The sequence below is a fragment of the Salvelinus fontinalis genome, chromosome 23, assembly GCF_029448725.1.
Source record: "Salvelinus fontinalis isolate EN_2023a chromosome 23, ASM2944872v1, whole genome shotgun sequence".
Lineage (NCBI taxonomy): Eukaryota > Metazoa > Chordata > Actinopteri > Salmoniformes > Salmonidae > Salvelinus > Salvelinus fontinalis.
In genome coordinates this window covers 18918086-18940163 of record NC_074687.1, presented here as the reverse complement: position 1 = coordinate 18940163, position 22078 = coordinate 18918086, and positions in this window count along the sequence as shown.

The window sequence follows — 22078 nt, the reverse complement described above, 5'->3', positions numbered from 1 at the left end:
GTCGCATTCTACAAAAGCAGAAGGGCACAAGGAGATTGTGTGGGAGATATGTTAATGGAAGAAAACAAGAAGTGAAAGATGCAGATCATTTACTATTTATCATTTCCCTTCACCACAAATGTTCCTAATTTCGGATCCAATCATTGTCACATCCTTCCATCTCCAAATAAGACACACTCAAAAATAACACAAGTAAGGGTAGCAGGTGTACTGTACTGTATCTTTTGTTTCTGTGACATTTATTACTATTCAAAGTCAGCTCATGTAGGTTTTATCAACTATTGTTGCTCTGGCCACCTGGGTTTTCTCTATCTACCGTTCACTTCTCTTTCTGGGAGGGAGGTTGGGAGTAGATTCTAATGGTACAACAAAGCCAGCAGTCATTGCTCTTGATTCCAGAGTAGACATCGTCTGAATCAGTAACCGTCCTCGTCCTGTGACTTTCAGTTCTCAGAAGGGACTGAGATGCAGGATATCAGTATGCTGAGGATTCCTGTGGTTCTCCACTGGGCTCTGATGTCCCTGCTTTGACGCCCTTTCAAAGGACCAATATCCAGACACAAGCTTATACACGCATTTAGAAACCCACTACCAAGCATAGAAGTTATCAAACTCTTCTAATGAATTTGAAAAATTGTCTCAATTTGAAGACATAAGGCCCGGCTGAATGAACCCTACAGAATCACCAGGTCAGCTTAAAACAGTAGCTGAAATGCCCGCCCATTTTCAAAAAGCATATATTTCCACCTATAAATGTCCCGCTTTACAGGTGTGGGATCATAATTTGATCACTTTTTTGTTGAAGCAAATTTTCTTGCACTGCAGGAAATATAGATGAGCTTTGTGACTTACATAAATTCACAGAAAACTCGCACCAACACATGGTTATGTTAACAGTTTCCACTTTAATGTAGTTGTAACGCTCGTCGTTGTTGGAAGAAGAGGAGGACCAATGCGCAGCGTGGAAAGTGTCCATATTGTTTAATACGAAAACTGAACACTGAACAAAAACAATACAACGACAAATGAACACTCCTGAACCGTGAAAACAAAACACAGAACAGAAAATACAATCACCCACAAAACACAATGAAAAACAGGCTACCTAAATATGGCTCCCAATCAGAGACAACGACTGACACCTGCCTCTGATTGAGAACCCTACTAGGCCAAACACATAGAAAAAGACAACCTAGACATACAACATAGAATGCCCACCCACAACACACCCTGACCAAACAAAACATAGAAACATACAAAGCAATCTATGGTCAGGGCGTGACAGTAGTCTAATTTTGGCCAGATAATAGCTTAACCACAGATCAAGCAACGTTATGGACTAATGTTAAAATCCTGTTGCTGCAGGATCTTTTTGCTGTGACAATACTGGTCAGATTAAGATCCTATATCTGTATATGCTTTCACAGCAAATATTTGGACAACCTGTAGTAGTGAATCATGGGGCATTCTGCCTCAGTGCATGTTTGCTGCTGGGGCTGGGAGTGCTGCGGCAGCTTGTCCACTGCCGTGAGTCTCTATGTTGAGGTTGTACTGTTTTGATTCAGTGTCATCTCAATTAAGCGCTGTGTGAAAGATCAGTCGTGACGGCTAGAGAGAGACTCAAGTCCCTGGCCTTTGAAATTAAAAAGTGGGTCTATAGAGGAGCAGAAGTGTAAAACCTCAGTGTAAAATCTCTTCTATAAAGCTCTGTGGTGAGTGATACGGTACACAGACACAGCATTGAGAAGCCTGGATGTAAATTCACTAGAGGTAAAAGAACATGGGTTGGAGTCTCTGACCTTGATGTGGGACTGTGGAGTGAGCAGAGGAGATCAAAATCACAGTGTCCTATATTTTCACAGTGTCCTATATTTTCACAGTGTCCTATATTTTCACAGTGTCCTATATAACTTCTCTGAAAAGCTTCAGTTGGGATTGATTCAGTAGCCACAGTGTCAATATTACAAACGATTACACCCTTTTAACCTCACACACAAAATGTTTCTGGTTCCTCTGATACCCACAGTAACCTGGCAGTGTCCACCACTGAGACAGAGGCATAGTGGCTGAGTTATGTGTCTGCCCTGCGCTCAGCTCCGATTGATTTAAACCCAGGATCCTGTTAATCAGACGGAATGGGGAGCCACTGTTTCTCAGATGTGTCACATTCATGGGCCTTATTCATAATAAGGCAGCTACACAGGGCAGATAATCCATCACCCAACATTGCCACCCCCAGGGCATCAGAGTGGACTGTGGGGTGCACTGCTTCTATCAGGAGATTCCCATCATTCTCCTGAAATGGGCCGCGTTCTTTTGCCCAGCTCCGACACATAATCACCACTCTAACGCTCCTTCTGCCTTCACCATCGCTTCTTGACATTCACCACTTTAGTGGCACCACACAGATGATCCCTCCAGCCACTTAATATTCAAGAAAAGAGAGCGACAAGGGAGAGGGACCATGGCAATATCATGAGTAGCCTACAGTAAGATGGCTATTTGTGTATCATGTGTTTAAAATCTGAAAAATATATAATCAATGGCCAGACTTTGGGGTGTTGTGGAACACAATGAATCCCTTTGATTATCGTTTCTGAAGTACACACATCAAGCTACAGTTGCTGTAATTAATTTACACTTGGCACCACTTACAGAGTCTGAGCCAATGCTGCTAAGGGCTCATTTGGGAGAGTCAGGGGAAACAGTCATGGATAATGACACTCCTTAAACTCCAGTCTACACAGAGTGCTGTTTGCTTGCCCTTTAACACCTCCACTGACATGCACAGTATACAAATGAGATTACATCTCCCACGTGGCCACTCTCAAAGGTTAGAGACTGCACACCGCATGGCAGATGAGGCCTTTTAATGAGCAATAGAAACCCATTTGATTAGTTTGGCTGAATTAGACCCAACTCAGCTATCCCATGTGCAAATACAAAAAGACTCATGGGTCAGTGGTAACAACGGTGAGGTTTAATTAGAGCTGGGTGGAAAGACCACACCTCAGCAATTAGGCACACTCATGTGAGTGGATATGTACACAGAGACCAAGAGCTGAAGAACTGAAGAACTGAAAGACTCAGATTATGCTCCTTTATCACTTGAACTTGGTTTGAAAATTATACAGGTCTGTTATGCTGAAATGTTTAAAGGTAGACACAGCGATATAACGTAGATTCAGAAAGTAAACAGCATAGTGGGTCAATTTCCACAACTAAGAGCGTTGAAGCGCGAGGCTCAACTTCTCAGCTGTTTTGGTGCCCTGGCTACCACACTGTTAACAGCATGAAGCTAACCAGTGCACATGCACAGATAATGTGTCTGACCGTATGAGAGTGAAGTGTTGCATCTCGCCCATTTCAATATCTCCAGTCATTTTGCTGTCTACCTTTGAAGTGTACAAAACTTGTTGATAATGTTAGAACAAAGTGTTTTATCATTGCTGTACACTTTCTCAATGTTCCCCACCGATACCCTGTCAGAGAAACGTCCAGGATCTTCTTTAACATTTGAAGTCTAATGATGAATTTAAGACACAATGACATTGATCCACCTTGATGTTATAAGCAATATAGTCTTGTGAGCATAATCTATTTGATTGAATTTGATTGGCAAGTGTTTAGCCCCCAACCTTTTTAAAGGAGATGATAACGGGGAAAAGGAAGCTGCCTACAACTGAACACCAGCTAACCCCTGCTGTTTCCCTCTTAGTGTCCATGGATTCACTTGATCCAAGATGGCTGCCACCAGTGTTGTAGTACTCGAGAACGAGTCCTGTCTCGAGACCAGATATTGAGTGCCTTGTTCTTGTCTCTGTGTCGGATACATTTGTACTCGGTGACCAAGAACCCGTTGGTCATTCTGAGCAATCTCCCCCGATTGCTCAGTTTGGCCGAGCGGCCAGCTCTAGGAAGAGTCTTAGTTTCATGACTTCCGCCGAAGTCGGTTACTCTCCTTGTTCGGGTGGCGTTCGGCGGTCGACGTCACCGGCTTTCTAGCCATTGCCGATCCACCTTTCATTTTTCCATTTGTCTTGTGTTGTTTTCCTACACACCTGGTTTCATTTCCCTCAGATTAGACGTGTATATAACCCTCTGTTCCCCCCATGTCTGTGTGGAATTGTTTGTTGTTTCATATATGTGCTAGACTGGTTTGCGCTGGGTTATGTCAACCCATATTGTGTTTAGAGTTCTTAGTGCCGTGTGTTTTGTTCGCCGAAATAAAAGGCTCCTTTGGCTACCCAACTGCTGCTCTCCTGCGCCTGACTCCCTTACAGCCAGTTACGCATACCTAACAGAATTCCACACCCGACCATGGAGTCAGCAGGAGCAGGTACCCCGGTTATAGGAGTCGAGGAGCGCGTCAGAGAACACGCGGCGATGCTACACCATCTCGGTGTTGCGATGGACCGCGTCGTTCAGATCATGGACTGCTGGGAGAGACAGAGAGTCCCTCCAGCGCCTCCACCAGCACAACAGGGGTTACCACTACTCGTCCCTCCTGTACCCGGTCCCAGTGGGATGCCCTTCCCAGGGAGTATGATGGGACAGCAGCACGCTGCCAGGGTTTCCTGCTACAGCTGGACTTATACCTGGGCACCATTTACCCGGCTCCCTCAGGAAGGGAGAGGGTGTCCGCCCTTGTCTCGTGCCTCTCGGGGAGAGCTCTGGAGTGGGCTAACGCCGTGTGGGGAGAAGGAGATGCAGCGCTCGATGACTTCGAGGAGTTCACCCGCCGCTTCCGGGCAGTCTTCGACCACCCGCCGAAGGGTAGAGCGGCGGGTGAACGTCTCTTCCACCTGAGGCAAGGGACGAGGAGCGCCCAGGAGTTCGCCTTGGAATTTCGGACCCTGGCCGCAGGAGCGGGATGGAAGGACAGGGCCCTTATCGACCACTACCGCTGCAGCCTGCGCAAGGAGGTCCGTCGGGAGTTGGCCTGCAGGGATACCACCCTCACCTTTGACCAGCTGGTGGACCTGTCCATTCGGTTGGATAACCTGCTGGTCACCCGCGGACGTCCAGAGAGGGCTCTGTCGATTCCCCCTCCCAGCACCATCGCTCCGGTGCCTATGGAGCTGGGCGGTGCTGCGCTTAGGGAGGCCGGAGGAGGGGCCTTCATGTGTACCATCTGTGACCGCAGAGGTCACACTGCTGGTCGGTGCCGGGTTGGTTCCTCTAGGGGTCGAGGCAGCAGGCAGGGCACTCTGGCGTTGCCCCAGGTGAGCCTGCACCACTCTCATCCAGAGCCCTCTGTTGTCCACCTGTTTGTGCATGTTTACTTTCCTGAGTTTCCCCCGCATTCCCAGCATAAGGCGCTCGTCGATTCAGGCGCAGCTGGGAATTTTATCGACAGAGCATTCGCCCATAGGTTAGGGATCCCTATTGTTCCAGTGGTTAGGCCTTTCCCAGTTCACGCTCTGGACAGTCGACCATTAGTGTACGGGTTGATTAGGGAGGCTACCATTCCCCTGGGCATGGTGACGCAGGAGGGTCACAAGGAGAGAATCAGTCTCTTCCTCATTGACTCTCCTACGTTTCCCATGGTACTAGGCCTTCCATGGTTAGCTCTTCATGAACCCACCATTTCATGGCAACAGAGAGCTCTCACGAGGTGGTCGCGAGAGTGATCAGGGAGTTGTGTGGGGGTTTCCGTTGGTGCTACTACGGTGGAAAGTCTCCACCGTGCACATTACCCCCGAATATGCTGATTTGGCTTTCGCCTTCTCCAAAAAGAAGGTGACTCAATTACCACCCCATCAACGGGGGGGATTGTGCGATAAATCTCCTGGTAGACGCCGCACTTCCCAGGAATCACGTGTATCCCCTGTCACAGGCGGAGACGGCGGCTATGGAAACATATGTCTCCGAATCCCTGCGTCAGGGGTATATTCGGTCCTCCACTTCACCCGCCTCCTCAAGTTTATTTTTTGTGAAGAAGAAGGAGGGAGGTCTGCGCCCATGCATTGACTACTGAGGCCTAAATCAGATCACTGCGATTGAGTCAATGCACGGGGCGCACTTCTTCACCAAACTAGATCTCAGGAGCCCTTACAACCTGGTGCGTATCCGGGACGGAGACGAGTGGAAGACGGCGTTCAGTACGACCTCGGGGCATTATGAGTACCTCGTCATGCCGTACGGGTCTTCCAAGTCTTTGTTGACAAGATTTTCAGGGACCTGCACGGGCAGGGTGTAGTGGTGTATATTGATGACATTCTGATATACTCCGCTACACGCACCGAGCATGTGTCCCTGGGGTGCAGGGTGCTTGGTCGACTGTTGGAGCATGACCTGCATGTCAAGGCTGAGAAATACCGGTTCTTCCAACAGTCCGTCTCCTTCCTAGGGTACCGCATTTCCACCTCGGGGGTGGAGATGGAGAGTGACCGCATTTCAGCCGTGCGTAATTGGCCGACTCCCACCACGGTAAAGGACGTGCAGCGGTTTCTAGGGTTTGCCAATTACTACCGGAGGTTTATCCGCGATTTTGGTCAGGTAGCGGCTCCCATTACCTCACTGCTGAAGGGGGGACCGGTACGTTTGCAATGGTTGGCTGAGGCGGACAGGGCTTTTGGCCACCTGAGGGCTCTGTTTACCTCGGCTCCCGTGCTGGCCCATCCGGATCCCTCTTTGGCGTTCAGAGTGGAGGTGAACGCGTCCGAGGCTGGGATAGGAGTCGTGTTCTCTCAGCGCTCGGGTACGCAACCGAAGCTCCGCCCCTGTGCCTTCTTCTCAAGGAAGCTCAGCCCGGCAGCGCGAAACTATGACGTGGGGGACCGGGAGCTCTTGGCTGTCGTCAAGGCTCTGAAGGCGTGGAGACATTGGCTTGAGGGGGCTAAACACCCTTTCCTCATCTGGACTGACCACCGCAATCTGGAGTACATCTGGGCAGCGAGGAGACTGAACCCTTGCCAGGTAAGGTGGGCCATGTTTTTTACCTGTTTTGTTTTCACCCTTTCGTACAGACCAGGTTCCCAGAACGTGAAGGCAGACGCACTGTCCCGGCTGTATGACACAGAGGAGCGGCCCATGGATCCCACCCCCATACTCCCGGCCTCCTGCCTGGTGGCACCGGTAGTGTGGGAGCTGGACGCGGACATTGAGCAAGTGTTGCGTAGAGAGCCCGATCCCCTCCAGTGTACTGCTGGGCGTCTGTACGTTCCGTCTGCTGTCCGTGACCGGCTGATCTATTGGGCCCACACGTCACCTTCCTCTGGTCATCCAGGCATCGGTCGGACAGTGCGCTGTCTGAGTGGGAAGTACTGGTGGCCCACTTTGGCTAAGGACGTGAGGGTTTATGTTTCCTCTTGCTCGGTGTGCGCGCAGTGTCAGGCTCCTAGGCACCTGCCCAGAGGTAAGTTACACCCCTTACCCGTTCCACAACAGCCATGGTCGCACCTGTCGATCGATTTCCTGACCGATCTCCCCCCATCACAGGGAAACACCACGATCCTGGTTGTTGTGGATCCTGCCGTCTCCTTCCTCTGCCCAGTCTCCCTACAGCCCTACAGACTGCAGAGGCCTTGTTTACGCACGTCTTCCGGGACTATGGGGTGCCTGAGGATATAGTGTCTGATCGGGGTCCCCAGTTCACTTCGAGGGTCTGGAGGGCGTTCATGGAACATCTGGGGGTCTCGATCAGCCTTACCTCAGGTTTTCACCCTGAGAGTAACGGGCAGGTGGAGAGAGTTAACCAGGATGTGGGTAGGTTTCTGCGGTCTTATTGCCAGGACCGGCCAGGGAGTGGGCAGCGTTCGTGCTCTGGGCTTCGCCACTCCTCCACTAACCTCTCCCCCTTCCAGTGCGTACTGGGGTACAGGCCGGTTCTGGCTCCTTGGCATCAGAGTCAGACCGAAGCTCCTGCGGTGGACGGCTGGTTCCGGCGCACGGAGGAGACATGGGACGCCGTCCATGTTCACCTTCAGCGCACCGTGCTGCACCAGAAAGCCAGCGCAGACAGTCACCGCAGTGAGGCCCTGGTGTTCGTGGGACTGGGTCTGGCTTTCGACCCCGAAACCTGCCCCTCTGCCTGCCCTGCCGGAAGCTGGGTCCGCGGTTTGTGGGGCCGTTCAAATTCCTGAGGAGACTGAACGAGGTGTGTTACAGGTTACAGCTCACCCTGATTACCGTATTAACCCCTCGTTCCATGTGTCTCTCAGGCCGGTGGTGGCTGGTCCGCTCCAGTAGTCTGAGGTGCGGGAGGTTCCTTTGAGGGTGCCCCAGCGTACGCCGTTCGCTCCATACTGGATTCGAGGCGTCAGGCGAGGGACCTTCAGTACCTCGTGGAGTGGGAGGGGTACTGTCCGGAGGAGAGATGCTGGGTTCTGGTGGAGGACGTGTTGAACCCTTCAATGCTGCGGGAGTTCCACCGTCTCCATCCGGACCGCCCTGCACCTCACCCTCCGGGTTGTCCCCGAGGCCGGTGTACACGGGTAGCCTAGTGGTTAGAGCCTTGGGCCAGTACCCGGAAGGTTGCAGGATCAAATCCCTAAGCTGACACGGTAAAACAATCTGTTGTTCTGCCCCTGAACAAGGCAGTTAACCCACTGTTCACCAGGTGCTGAAAAGGATGTTGATTAAGGCAGCCCCCTGCACCTCTCTGATTCAGAGGGGTTGAGTTAAATGCAGAATACACATTTCAGTTGAACACATTTAGTTGGTCAACTGACTAGCTATCCCCCTTTCAATTGTCATCATGGGCCTGGGTGGACAGAGGCCAGGCCCTGACAGTCCCACCCAATCAGATTGATGTGGTGTAAGCATTGTTGTGGACTTAGACCATCAAATTCTAGAAAAAAACTAAAAGGTAATAGCTGGTCAAGAACGTTCTAGATAACATGTAAACAGCCTAACCAGCTCTACTACGGCGAGTAAAATGGTCAAAGCTAGCCAACTTTAGCAAGTTAACTTCGGTGCTTGGTTGGGACAAGCATGCATTGGCAGGCAATCTGCAGAAGCACGAGGAGGCTACAATTCCGCGTCGTTTATCAGTGCAATTTTGATGGTCAACTAGATGAAAAAGTTTGAGAGGGTTTATCTAATGTGCCTTCGCTAGATTTTTAGCTCATCTTGCTCTGGCTAGCAGTAGCTGTTGATCTTGTTGTTATTGATGTGCATAACTGAGGGAGAGAGAGCTCACCTTTTCATGGTAGTTTGATCAACAGGACTGTAAAGTTCCCAAATGTAAGAGGACTCCTGTGGTGTTTACATATTTGCAGAAATTCATTCAAGTGTATTTTGTGGCTTTTGGCAAATGTGTTCTAATGATCTAAAGTCGCACTGTTGCAACTGCCTGTAAACACTCAGTTCAGTTCAAAGTGAATGATAGCAGGCCCGTGTGGCAAATGGCTTGTTTGTATAAAGGTCTACTGTAGCGCTGATTGGCTACAGCACACCGGTCTGTGTAGACTCCAGTCCTGGACAAGACAGAAGTTTTTATTCTGTTTTATTTACTGCAGTGTCTACTAATTGTCCAAATGCATGGACGCATTCCAACTCTATATTGCTATAGAATTTCCACAAATGCCTAAGTATTCGTAATTCCCAAAAATTCTAAGAATTTATGAAAACATGAAAATGCCCATATCTGGTCTCTTGTTATTAATTCAAAATGTGATTGGTTGACTCAACTGTCACTCCAAAATGTTGCACTAATACAGTTGAATGCCAGATGCCTTTATCTAGCTTCTGATGGCCTAGCTAATGTCTGACTTTGCTATCTAGATTTATCTCCTCAGAGGCCAGCAAAGAAAAATCCTGATTGGATATTTTTTTTATCTTCAGTGTTAACCCTTTCCTTTCCAACAAAAACTGACAAGATTAAATCAGAACATCATTGAAAAAAGTATATAATTATCATTACTATGATATTATTATAATCCTTATTTTATAAATCCTTAGCCATCTCTGAAGGTGTAGAAGGCCCATTGTTCCCCACTGTGTTTGGGTGAGTAATAATTTGTAGAGTGGCTCTATTTTCCCTCCGCATGCTTTATCCCACAACTCTGAATCCATATATTGTTCTGACATATGAACACAGAAATACTGGACATTTTGAACTCTTATTATGGTGGTGATTTGACAAATTTACAATCATAGTCTTGAATTGGACTTGTATTTTTCTGGTCTTAGTCTTGGCTCAGTCTTACCACCCCTCCGGTCTTGGTCTTGACTCTGTCCCCCCCCCCCCCCCCCTCCGGTCTAGGTCTTGATTCAGTCTCACCCCCCCCGGTAATGGTCTTGACTCAGTCTCACCTCCCCTCCGGTCTTGGTCTTGACTCAGTCTAACTCCCCCTCCGGTCTTGGTCTTGACTCAGTCTAACTCCCCCTCCGGTCTTGGTCTTGACTCAGTCTAACTCCCCCTCCGGTCTTGGTCTTGACTCAGTCTAACTCCCCCTCCGGTCTTGGTCTTGACTCAGTCTCACCCCCCCTCCGGTCTTGGTCTTGACTCAGTCTAACTCCCCCCCCGGTCTTGGTCTTGACTCAGTCTCACCCCCCCCCCCGGTCTTGGTCTTGACTCAGTCTCACCCCCCCGGTCTTGGTCTTGACTCAGTCTCACCCCCCCTCCGGTCTTGGTCTTGACTCAGTCTCACCCCCCCGGTCTTGGTCTTGACTCAGTCTCATGCCCCCTCCGGTCTAGGTCTTGACTCAGTCTCATCCCCCCTCCGGTCTAGGTCTTGACGCAGTCTCACCCCCCCCCCCCCCCCCCCGGTCTTGGTCTTGACTCAGTCTCATCCCCCCTCCGCTCTAGGTCTTGGCTCAGTCTCACCCCCCTCCGCTCTAGGTCTTGGCTCAGTCTCACCCCCCCTCCGGTCTTGGTCTTGACTCAGTCTCACCCCCCCCCCCCCTCCGGTCTAGGTCTTGACTCAGTCTCACCCCCCCTCCGGTATTGGTCTTGACTCAGTCTCATCCCCCCTCCGCTCTAGGTCTTGGCTCAGTCTCACCCCCCTCCGCTCTAGGTCTTGGCTCAGTCTCACCCCCCCCTCCGGTCTAGGTCTTGACTCAGTCTCACCCCCCCTCCGGTATTGGTCTTGACTCAGTCTCACCCCCCCTCTGGTCTTGGTCTTGACTCAGTCTCACCCCCCCCTCCGGTCTTGGTCTTGACTCAGTCTCACCCCCCCACCCCCCCGGTCTTGGTCTTGACTCGGACTCGATTTGCTCCGGTCGTGGTCTTGAATCAGTCTCGCTTTAGGTGGTCTTGAACACAACACTGGCTGCCACTGCCTTCTCAGTTGCTGTCCCCGCCAGTCAAATGATTTGGGGAAGAAAGACACTGGTGCTAATTGCCTATTATGTAATGTTGACAGTGGTTATTGTCATCTTGCTGTATATACTGGGAGATGGTGGTGCAAAGAAATTAATTGACGATGTGTGTGTGTGTTGGCAGCAGCTGAGGGAGGCTAGATATATGCGCCCTCTGGTCCCCTCTCCGCCAGCTGTGCCTCGTCACACCATCCCTGGGTCCCTGCCACCCCACCAGGCTGCCCTGACCCCTGCCACACATACTACCACACTGCTACACACTCAAACTGCCACACACACGCGCTCTGTGTGACTAACTGGGACTGCTGAGGGAGTAAACCACACATTAACTACTGTTTCTAGGTCATATCTGTCCTAGTGTACAAATGGGATGACACTTCCCCTCTAACTGTATATTTACATGTCACCCACTGGTCCTCTTTGAAACAAACTTGCCCCAATGCAACCCTGTTAGTGGAATTAACCAAATAAATACAAGATGTTTAATGTTTGCATGTGAGGGCAACATTAGGATCTGAATACGCAGTATCTTTGAACATGTGGTAATATGCTATGGTGATCTGTGTGTCAGGTGCAGCACTTTTGACAGAGAATAACAGTTGACTGCACCTTTAACCTGTCTGGCACCAGCGTTCCGCAAGCGGAACTCCTCCCACATTCCACTGAAAAGGCAGAGCGCAAAATTCAAAAGATATTTTTTTGAAATATTTAACTTTCACACATTAACAAGTCCAATACAGCAAATGAAAGATACACATCTTGTGGATCCAGTCAACATGTCCGATTTTTAAAATGTTTTACAGCGAAAACACCACATATATTCATGTTAGTTCACCACCAAATACAAAAAAGGACAGACATTTTTCACAGCACAGGTAGCATGCACAAAGCCAACCTAACTAACCAAGAACCAACCAAACTAACCAAGAAACAACTTCATCAGATGACAGTCTTATAACATGTTATACAATAAATCTATGTTTTGTTCGAAAAATGTGCATATTTGAGGTATAAATCAGTTTTACATTGCAGCTACCATCACAGCTACCGTCAGAAATAGAACCGAAGCAGCCAGAGTAATTACAGACACCAACGTCAAATACCTAAATACTCATCATAAAACATTTCTGAAAAATCGATGGTGTACAGCAAATTAAAGACAAACAGCTTGTGAATCCAGCCAATATTTCCGATTTATTAAGTGTTTTACAGCGAAAACACAATATAGCATTATATTAGCTTACTACAATAGCCTACCACACTACCGCATTCATTCATCAAGGTACGTTAGCGATAGCAATAGGCACGTTAGCGATAGGGAATAAACCAGCAAAAGATATTAATTTTCACTAACCTTCATAAACCTTCATCAGATGACAGTCCTATAACATCAGGTTATACATCCACTTATGTTTTGTTCGATAATGTGCATATTTAGAGCTGAAATCAGTGGTTATATATTGTGCTAACGTAGCATCTTTTTCCCAGAATGTGCGGATATTTTTATGACACTCCAACTATTCTGACCAAATAACTATTCATAAACGTTACTAGAAAATACATGTTGTATAGGAAATGATAGATACACTAGTTATTAATGCAATCGCCGTGTTAGAATTCTAAAAATAACTTCATTACGACATCCAGCTAAGGTATAGCGAGAGAGTACCCAAAATCTGGGCGCAAACGACTAGTACAACATGTTCGACAGATATATGAAATAGCATCATAAAATGGGTCCTACTTTTGATGATCTTTCATCAGAATGTTGTAAAAGGGGTCCTTTGTCGGGAAAAATCGTTGTTTGGATTTAGAATGTCGTCTTCTCCAGTCAATTAGCACGGAAAGCTAGCAAAGTGGCGCTAAGCTCTCCTTCCTGAACAAAGGCACACAACGCAACACGCCTAACGTCCCGAATAAATTTCAATAATCTAATAAAACTATATTGAAAAAACATACTTTACGATGATATTGTCACATGTATCAAATAAAATCAAAGCTGGAGATATTAGTCGTCCATAACGACAGCTTATCAGAAGGCAAATCCAGGTCCCTTCACGCACTCTCCAGAAAACAGGAAACTGGTGACACGTCATGCCGAGAGCTATTATTCGACCCCAGATCAAGTTACACACTCCATTTCTTATCTCACTGCCTGTCGACATCTAGTGGAAGACGTATGAAGTGCATGTATTCTAATAAATATCAAGGACCTTTATAGGGAGGCCCTAGAACAGTGCATCGATTTCAGATTTTCCACTTCCTGTCAGGAAGTTTGCTGCAAAAGGAGTTCTGTTTTACTCACAGATATAATTCAAACGGTTTTAGAAACTAGAGAGTGTTTTCTATCCAATAGTAATAATAATATGCATATTGTACTAGCAAGAATTGAGTATGAGGCCGTTTAAATTGGGCATGATTTTCCCCCAAAGTGAAAACAGCGCCCTCTGTCCTCAACAGGTTTAACTCTACTCTCCTATTACTAAGGATGACCAACCAATTAGGGTTAAGTGCCTTGCTCAAGGGCACAGATTGACAGATTTCACCTAGTCAGCTCAGGGATTCAAACCAGCAGCCTTTCGATTACTGGCCCATCCTCTTAACCGCTAGGCTACCACCCAGCCCACATATTCTAATAGGTGTGATATCATCTCATTTTGACTTGATCGTTGTGTATACCGTATGTACGTAAGTAGATCATGTCCTATTACCACTGAGTATTAGAACACATAAGAAACACAGGCTTATCAGTAAACTTACTGCTGGGGTCTGATATACCACCAGGAAGTAAAGTCTGTTTAATAAAATTACATTAATTTCCTCCATAAAATGTGGCACTGATATCCCGGGCTTTATCCCTGCCAGTTATTTTGGCATGTGTGGAATGGTGGGTCCTGTCAGCTTGTGAGTGTTCTCGGCAGAGCCTGTCTCAGGGCGCAGGTCTGACCCTGTCTTCTGTCCGAGACCCATGGCCGGGGAAGAGAATGATCGATGATTTGTCCGGACTACGCTGCGTCACGGCACGGCAGAGGCGTCCAGCTGGCCTTGTTCCACGGACGCAGTCTTGTCACGGACACACAGACAGCGTACAGCAACGTCACCCCTCTCACACCCTGTGCTGACAGCCTATTGTTCAAACGGTGAGGAAAACATCCACATTTTGGAAATCGAGGGTTACAATTTCAGATTCAGATTCAGATTCAGAGTGTTTAATAGTCACAAGTATAGGGTTGCAGGTGTGATTGCAGGGTACAGTGGAAATCTTAAGCTCTGAGCTCCAACATTCAGGACTAAGTTAAATAAAATAATGAAACTAATGAAAATGGTAAAATGGTAAAAAAACAACAATAGAAATAGAAATAGCACTATATACAGTACCGGTCAAAAGTTTTAGAACACCTACTCATTCAAGGGTTTCTCTTCATTTTTACTATTTTCTACATTGTAGAATAATAGTGAAGACATCAAAACTATGAAATAACACATATGGAATCATGTAGTAACCAAAAAAGTGTTAAACAAATCAATATATATTTTATATTTGAGATTCTTCAACTAGCCACTCTTTTGCCTTCTTGACAGCTGTGCACACTCTTGGCATTCTCTCAACCAGCTTCACCTGGAATGCTTTCCCAACCGTCTTGAAGGAGTTCCCACATATGCTGAGCATTTGTTGACTGCTTTTCCTTCACTCTGCGGTCCGACTCATCCCAAACCATCTCAATTTGGTTGGGGTCAGGGGATTGTGGAGGCCAGGTCATCTGATGCAGCACTCCATCACTCTCCTGCTTGGTAAAATAGCCCTTACACAGCCTGGAGGTGTGTTTGGTTGTTGTCCTGTTGAAAAACAAATGATTGTCCCACTAAGCCAAATCAGATGGGAAGGCACATCGTTGCAGAATGCTGTGGTAGCCATGCTGGTTAAGTGTTCCTTGAATTCTAAATTAATCACAGACAGTGTCACCAGCAAAGCACCCCCACACCATAACATCTCCTCCATGCTTTACAGTGAGAACTACACATGCAGAGATCATCCGTTCACCCACACCGCATCTCAGAAAGACACAGCGATTGGAACCAAAAATCTCCAATTTGGACTCTAGACCAAAGGACAAATTTCCACCGGTCTAATATCCATTGCTCGTGTTTCTTGGCCCAAGCAAGTCTCTCTTCTTCTTATTGGTGTCCTTTGGTAGTGGTTTCTTTGCAGAAATTAGACCACGAAGGCCTGATTCACAGTCTTCTCTGAACAGTTGATGTTGAGATGTGTCTGTTACTTGAATTCTGTGAAGCATTTATTTGGGCTGCAATTTCTGAGGCTGGTAACTCTAATGAACTTATTTATTTATTTATTTCACCTTTATTTAACCAGGTAGGCTAGTTGAGAACAAGTTCTCATTTGCAACTGCGACCTGGCCAAGATAAAACAAAGAAGTTCGACACATACAACAACACAGAGTTACACATGGAGTAAAACAAGCATACAATCAATAATACAGTAGATAAATCTATATACAGCATGTGCAAATGAGGTAGGATAAGAAAGGTAAGGCAATAAATTGGCCATGGTGTCGAAGTAATTACAATATAGCAATTAAACACTGAAATGGTAGGGTGTGCAGAAGATGAATGTGCAAGTAGAGATGCTGGGGTGCAAAGGAGAAAGATAAATAAATAAATACAGTATGGGGATGAGGTTGATTGGATGGGCTATTTACAGATGAGCTATGTACAGGTGCAGTGATCTGTGAGCCTCTCTGACAGCTGGTGCTTAAAGCTAGTGAGGTAGGTAAGAGTCTTCCGCTTCAGAGATTTTTGCAGTTCGTTCCAGTCATTGGCAGCAGAGAACTGGAAGGAGAGGCGACCAAAGGAAGAATTGGCTTTGGGGGTGACCAGTGAGATATACCTGCTGGAGCGCGTGCTACGGGTGGGTGCTGCTATGGTGACCAGTGAGCTGAGATAAGGAGGGGCTTTACCTAGCAGAGACTTGTAGATGACCTGGAGCCAGTGGGTTTGGCGACGAGTATGAAGTGAGGGCCAGCCAATGAGAGCATACAGGTCGCAGTGGTGGGTAGTATATGGGGCTTTGGTGACATCAGCCTGTCCCCAGGGCCCTCACAGTGTTCTACAGGAGCACCATTGAGAGCATACTTTCAGGCTGCATCACAGCCTGGTATGGCAACTCCACTGCAGCAGAGGTAACTCTGCCCCCCCCCACACCTACCTTGTCACAACACAACCGATTGGCTCAAATGCATTAAGATGGAAAGAAATTCCAAAAATGAACTTAACAAGGCACACCTGTTAATTGTAATGCATTCCAGGTGACTACCCCATGAAGCTGGTTGAGAGAATGCCAAGAGTGTGCAAAGCTGTCATCAAGGCAAAGAGTGGCTAGTTGAAGAATCTCAAATCTCAAATATATTTTAATTTGTTTAACACTTTTTGGTTACTACATGATTCCATATGTGTTATTTCATAGTTTTGATGTCCTCACTATTATTCTACAATGTAGAAAATAGTAAAAATGATGGAAAACCCTTGAATGAGTAGGTGAAATAGAACCAAGTGAAATAAAAACAATAACAATTATAATTAAAAATAATCTATAATATACATATTGTCACGTTCTGACCTTAGTTCCTTTTTTATGTCTTTATTTTAGTTTGGTCAGGGCGTGAGTTGGGGTGGGCATTCTATGTTGTTATTCTATGTTTTGTTCTGTGTGTTATGTTTCTATGTGTTTGGCCTAGTATGGTTCTCAATCAGAGGCAGGTGTCGATCGTTGTCTCTGATTGAGAATCATACTTAGGTAGCCTGTTTTCCCACTATGGGTTGTGGGTAGTTAATTTCTGTGTCTGTGTTTCACCATACAGAACTGTTTCGGTTGTTTGTTTGTGTTTTTGTTATTTTTGTTCCGTGTTCAGTTGATTTATTAAAAATCTAATTATGGACACTTACCACACTGCACATTGGTCTGACTTTTCCTACTCCTCCTCAGACGAAGAGGAGAATCGTTACACATATTAACAACTGCAACAGTGATGAATATCGTTGGGGTGGGGGCAGAGTAAAAGTCCGGTGGGGTGGGGGGGGGGGTCCATAGGGGGGATAGTGGGGGGGGGCAGGTAGCTGACTAGTGGTAGCTGTTCAGTAGCCTGATGGTCTGAGGGTAGAAACTATGGGCCAGTCTTCCAGTTTTTGCCATGATGCTCCTGTACTGCCCCACGTCTGAGTGATTGAAGCAGGGAGAACAGGGCATGGCTTGGGTGGCAGCAGTCCCATATGATCTTCTTGGCCTTCCTGCGACACCTGGTGGTATAGGTGTCCTGTAGGGCAGGTAGTGTGCTACCAATGGTGCATTCGGCTGCCCGTATCACCCTCTGAAGCGTATTGCGGTCCGCAGCAGTGGAGTTGCCATGCCAGGCTGTGATGCAGCCTGAAAGTATGCTCTCAATGGTGCTCCTGTAGAACACTGTGAGGGCCCTTGGGGACAGGCTGAATTTCTTCAGCATCCTGAGGTTGAAGAGCCGCTGTCGGGCCTTCTTCACCATGGTGTCCGTGTGGTTAGACCATTACAGCTTCTCTGAGACGCTGAGGAATTTAAAGTTATTGACCGTCTCCACGGCAGACCTGTTGATGAGGATAGGGATGTGTCCAGCCTGGTTCCTCCTGAAGTCCACAATCAGCTCCTTTATTTGGCTAACGCTGAGGGAGAGGTTGTTTACCTGGCACAACGCCGTCAGAGTGCATACCTCCTCCCTGTAGGCTGTCTCTTCGCTGTTGCTAATCAGTGAACTTGATGATGGAGTTGTAACTGTGTGAGGCCACGCAGTCGTGGGTATACAGGAAGTACAGGACGGGACTGAGGAGGCACCCTTGTGGGGCCCTTGTGTTGAGAATCAGTGACGAGGAGGTAATGTTGCCTACCTTCACCACTTGGGGACGGCCTGTCAGGAAGTCTATGATCCAGTTGCATAGGGAGGAGTTCAGATACAGGGCCGTGAGCTTTGTAATGAGCTTATAGGGCACTATGGTATTGAAGGCTGAGATGTAGTCGATGAACAGCCTCCTCACATATGCATTCCTTTTGTCCAAGTGGGTAAGGGCAGTGTGCATGGCAATGGGGATTGCCTCCTCCCTGGATCTGTCAGGAGAGTAGGCGAATTGGAGAGGGTCGAGTGTGTCGTGGAGGAAGGAAGTGATATGATTTTTTGGCTAGCCTCTCAAAGCACTTCATGATGACAGAAGTGAGTGCTACTGGTCAGTAGTTTTTCAGTTCAGTTACTTTCCCTTTCTTGGGCACGGGGATGATAGTGAGAGATTGAAAATGTCAGAGAACCCAACAGCCAGCTGATCTGCACATGCTCTGAGGGCACGGCTACAGATGCCGTCTTAGGAGCCCCTGCCACATACGCCTTGTGTCCCCCCTGAATTTTTCTTCCACCTTGCCACTATACTTGTTTCACCATCTTGATCGATCTGCGTAGGTTGTATTTGTACTGTTTAACCAAACTATTGACCCCAGTCACATTGCCCTGTCTATAAGCAGCATCTCTCTCCTTCAGTTTTGATAAAAGGCTCCTATCAATCCATGGTTTTTGATTCAGGAACGTGTTCAAAGTCACTATCAGCAACATGTCATCTGTGCATTTTTTTATGAGCTGGCATATTCATTGATGTTATCTCCAGAGGAACCCAGAACATATTCCAGTCCACGTGATCAAAACAATCTTGGAGTGTGAATTCTGATTGGTCAGACCAACGCTGTACAGACCTGACCACCGAAACTTCCCTCTTGAGTTTTTGTTTGTGGAGCAAGATGGAGTCATGGTCGCATTTGCGGAAAGGAGGATGTGAGTGGTCCTTATACCAGTGTTGAAAAGGCGTGTAGCGGTGGTCAAGAGTATAATTTCCGTGAGTTGGACAGTCTTTTGTTAAAGTCCCATACAACAGTGAATGCTGCCTCCAGTTTGTTTTGGGTCCAATGAAGATATTTGAAAGCCTTTTTGGTGTCAGCTTGGGGCCGGATGAACACAGACATGGCGATAATCCCTGAAACTGTGTCACGCCCTGACCACAGAGAGCTGTTTATTCTCTATGTTGGTTAGGTCGGGGTGTGATGGGTGGGTTATCTAGTGGAATTGTATGTCTATGTTGGCCTGGTGTGGTTCCCAATCGGAGGCAGCTGTTTATCGTTGTCTCTGATTGGGGATCATATTTAGGCAGCCATTTCCCTATTGTGCTTTGTGGGATCTTGACTATGTATAGTTGCCTGTGTTCACTATTATTAGCTTCACGTTTCGTTTGTTCGCTTTATTGTTTTTGTTATTTGAGTTTTTCTCTTCCTATTAATGGAAACATATCACGCTGCATCTTGGTCCACTCTTTTCGACGAGCGTGACAAACTGACAGAGGTTTATAACTGAAAACTTTGCCAATTTTATTGCAAATGTCCTTCGTTAGTGGCAACTCAGTCATGCTATAAGTACTGGATGAGTTTATTTCATTGAATATAGTGGGGGATTTCTGCTTGGAAAATAATTAGAAACCTGGGCACACTGTCCATTTTTGCCTTCCTTTCTGGTAATTTAATGCAAAACACAAAGAAAGACATTCCAAACATTCCATGTGAGAATACGGGAGCAAAAACAGTTCAATGGGCATGAAACCAAATTCAGAAAGGTCGCTCCGGGAGAAAGGTGCAAGGGTAAAGATTTGTGGATCAATTACTCCATCATAAAGAATGCTGTGTGCCAAAGTGACTGATGATGAGGACGCTTCTGGGTGGAGTGCTGCCTGGCTAGTAAAAAACACTGACACACCATAATAAACAAGGTCAAAATCTGTCAGGAGAGGTTACTTAAAACCACCACTTTAACCAGGTTTCCATCCAAACGTTCTATGCTAGTAAAACAATTGGCTGATGGAAACAGAAAATGTGTCAGGAAACTTTCCAAATGTCAAGAAAACAAAATAGGCTAGACAATTCAGGATATTTTTTCTGTCAAATTATTTATACGTGAAATGTCGGTGAAAACGCTTTTATGTGGCAATATTTATATAATAACGATCATATCGAAGTAAACTTGGAGTCACGCAATGGCGTGTATGCAGTTTATTAGACTACAGATGAAATACATGATGAACTTCACAGGGTGGGTCTTATTGTGGTGACATGATCATTGATGCTTGGCTGCTGTTTAACATTTAAAAATAATCTCGCTCTTTTGTCCATAATAATTTCCTCATGAAGGCTATACCCTACTCTTTATCTACGAGCTGTTGACTAGAGTTTACGTGCTAATAACAGAGTGGGCACACGCTATATAACACACATTGTTTTGGGAGAAAACCATCAGTAGAGTTGGAAATGGGATGGAAACTCAATGAGTTTGTAATTTGTATTCAGTACATGGTAATTTAACCGCAAAAGGTATTTTGCTGTGCACTACGTCGTCACGCAGAGCCCTTTATCCCCAATAAGTCAATTTGATGGAAACACGTCCCTGGTGGGAAAATGCACATATTGTTTTTATGCAGATTGTTGAATATTCTCATGAAAATCTGTCACCAATTGGATGGAGACCTAGCTAGTAATAGTATTTTATTTTCACTGCTATTTCGGCACGCCAAGGTAGACCAGCGGACAAAGGTCTTAAACCCTTGGAAGTTCTGATGTACCAGAAGTCATGAGAAAAAAAAGCCCCTTTATAATAAAGCATTGCGTGCATATGATCGCATTTGCGTAGTGGCATAGAGCACTAGAGTAGAGGCACGTACAGAAGTTACACACATTGGGTACATTTTTAGTAGCCTAGGGTCCGGGGAAATGTGGCTTTTTATAAACGCATTTCATGCAAGTAAATTTAAATGACTGGAGATATTGGCAAAATATTTTTTTATATTGCCCAAATGATCGAAATGGCAGGCTACTTTGACACTGACAAACTGAGAATCTGAGATCAATAAAAACGACCTTGGCTTGAATCCATCAATAGCCTAGTCCTAGGTGTGTTTCCAGTTTCACTGACTCACCCAATGATGCGCAGCTCTCCGGGCCGAACCAACCCAATCAACTCGTTAAATACTAAATATTAGGCCCGTGCGGAAAATCTACTTTTTGACATTATGTTTTTTGTGGGGACAGGAGAATTAATGAAGAAGCAACACGAATGAATTTTGATCGCAATTATTTTGTGACAATTATTTTTCATGCCACGAGAGTTATCGGATCCGGCCGAATAGGTTCCGAAACAAAACAGTCAAACGGAGAGGTGCACTGACCAAACCCTATTTAAGGAGTAGGTGTGTGTATGTGTGTGTGTGTGTGTGTGCATATTTATCTATTAGCACATACTAATACATCTCTATACACTAGGGCCATGGTAGTAATAGGCAGTAATGGGTCATGAATATCTGTCTAAACGTCTATGCTGCTCACAGTCTCTGACTGCTCTGAGGTGGCTCAGCTCACACAGGTGAGGAGGACAGGGGGGCCACACTCATTACACATTCTGGCACTGCCCGTCCCCCTTCCCTCCCTCCCTCCCTCCTATCATTTATTTATTTGCGCCAGCCCTCAATTACACTCAGTGGTGCGGAGAGCGGGCCGGGGCGACCCCGGGTTCGACTGGCTAATGAACGAGGGAGACAGACCCCCTCATGTTTATTTCCCAGCTTCATCGAGAGCAGGAGTCCCGGGAGAGACGGAAACAAGGCTGCAGAATAATAATCAGTGCTTTGTGTTTTAATATGACTGGTCTACTCCACAGGCATATGTGTGGAGAGATGGAAGGATAAGGTGAGA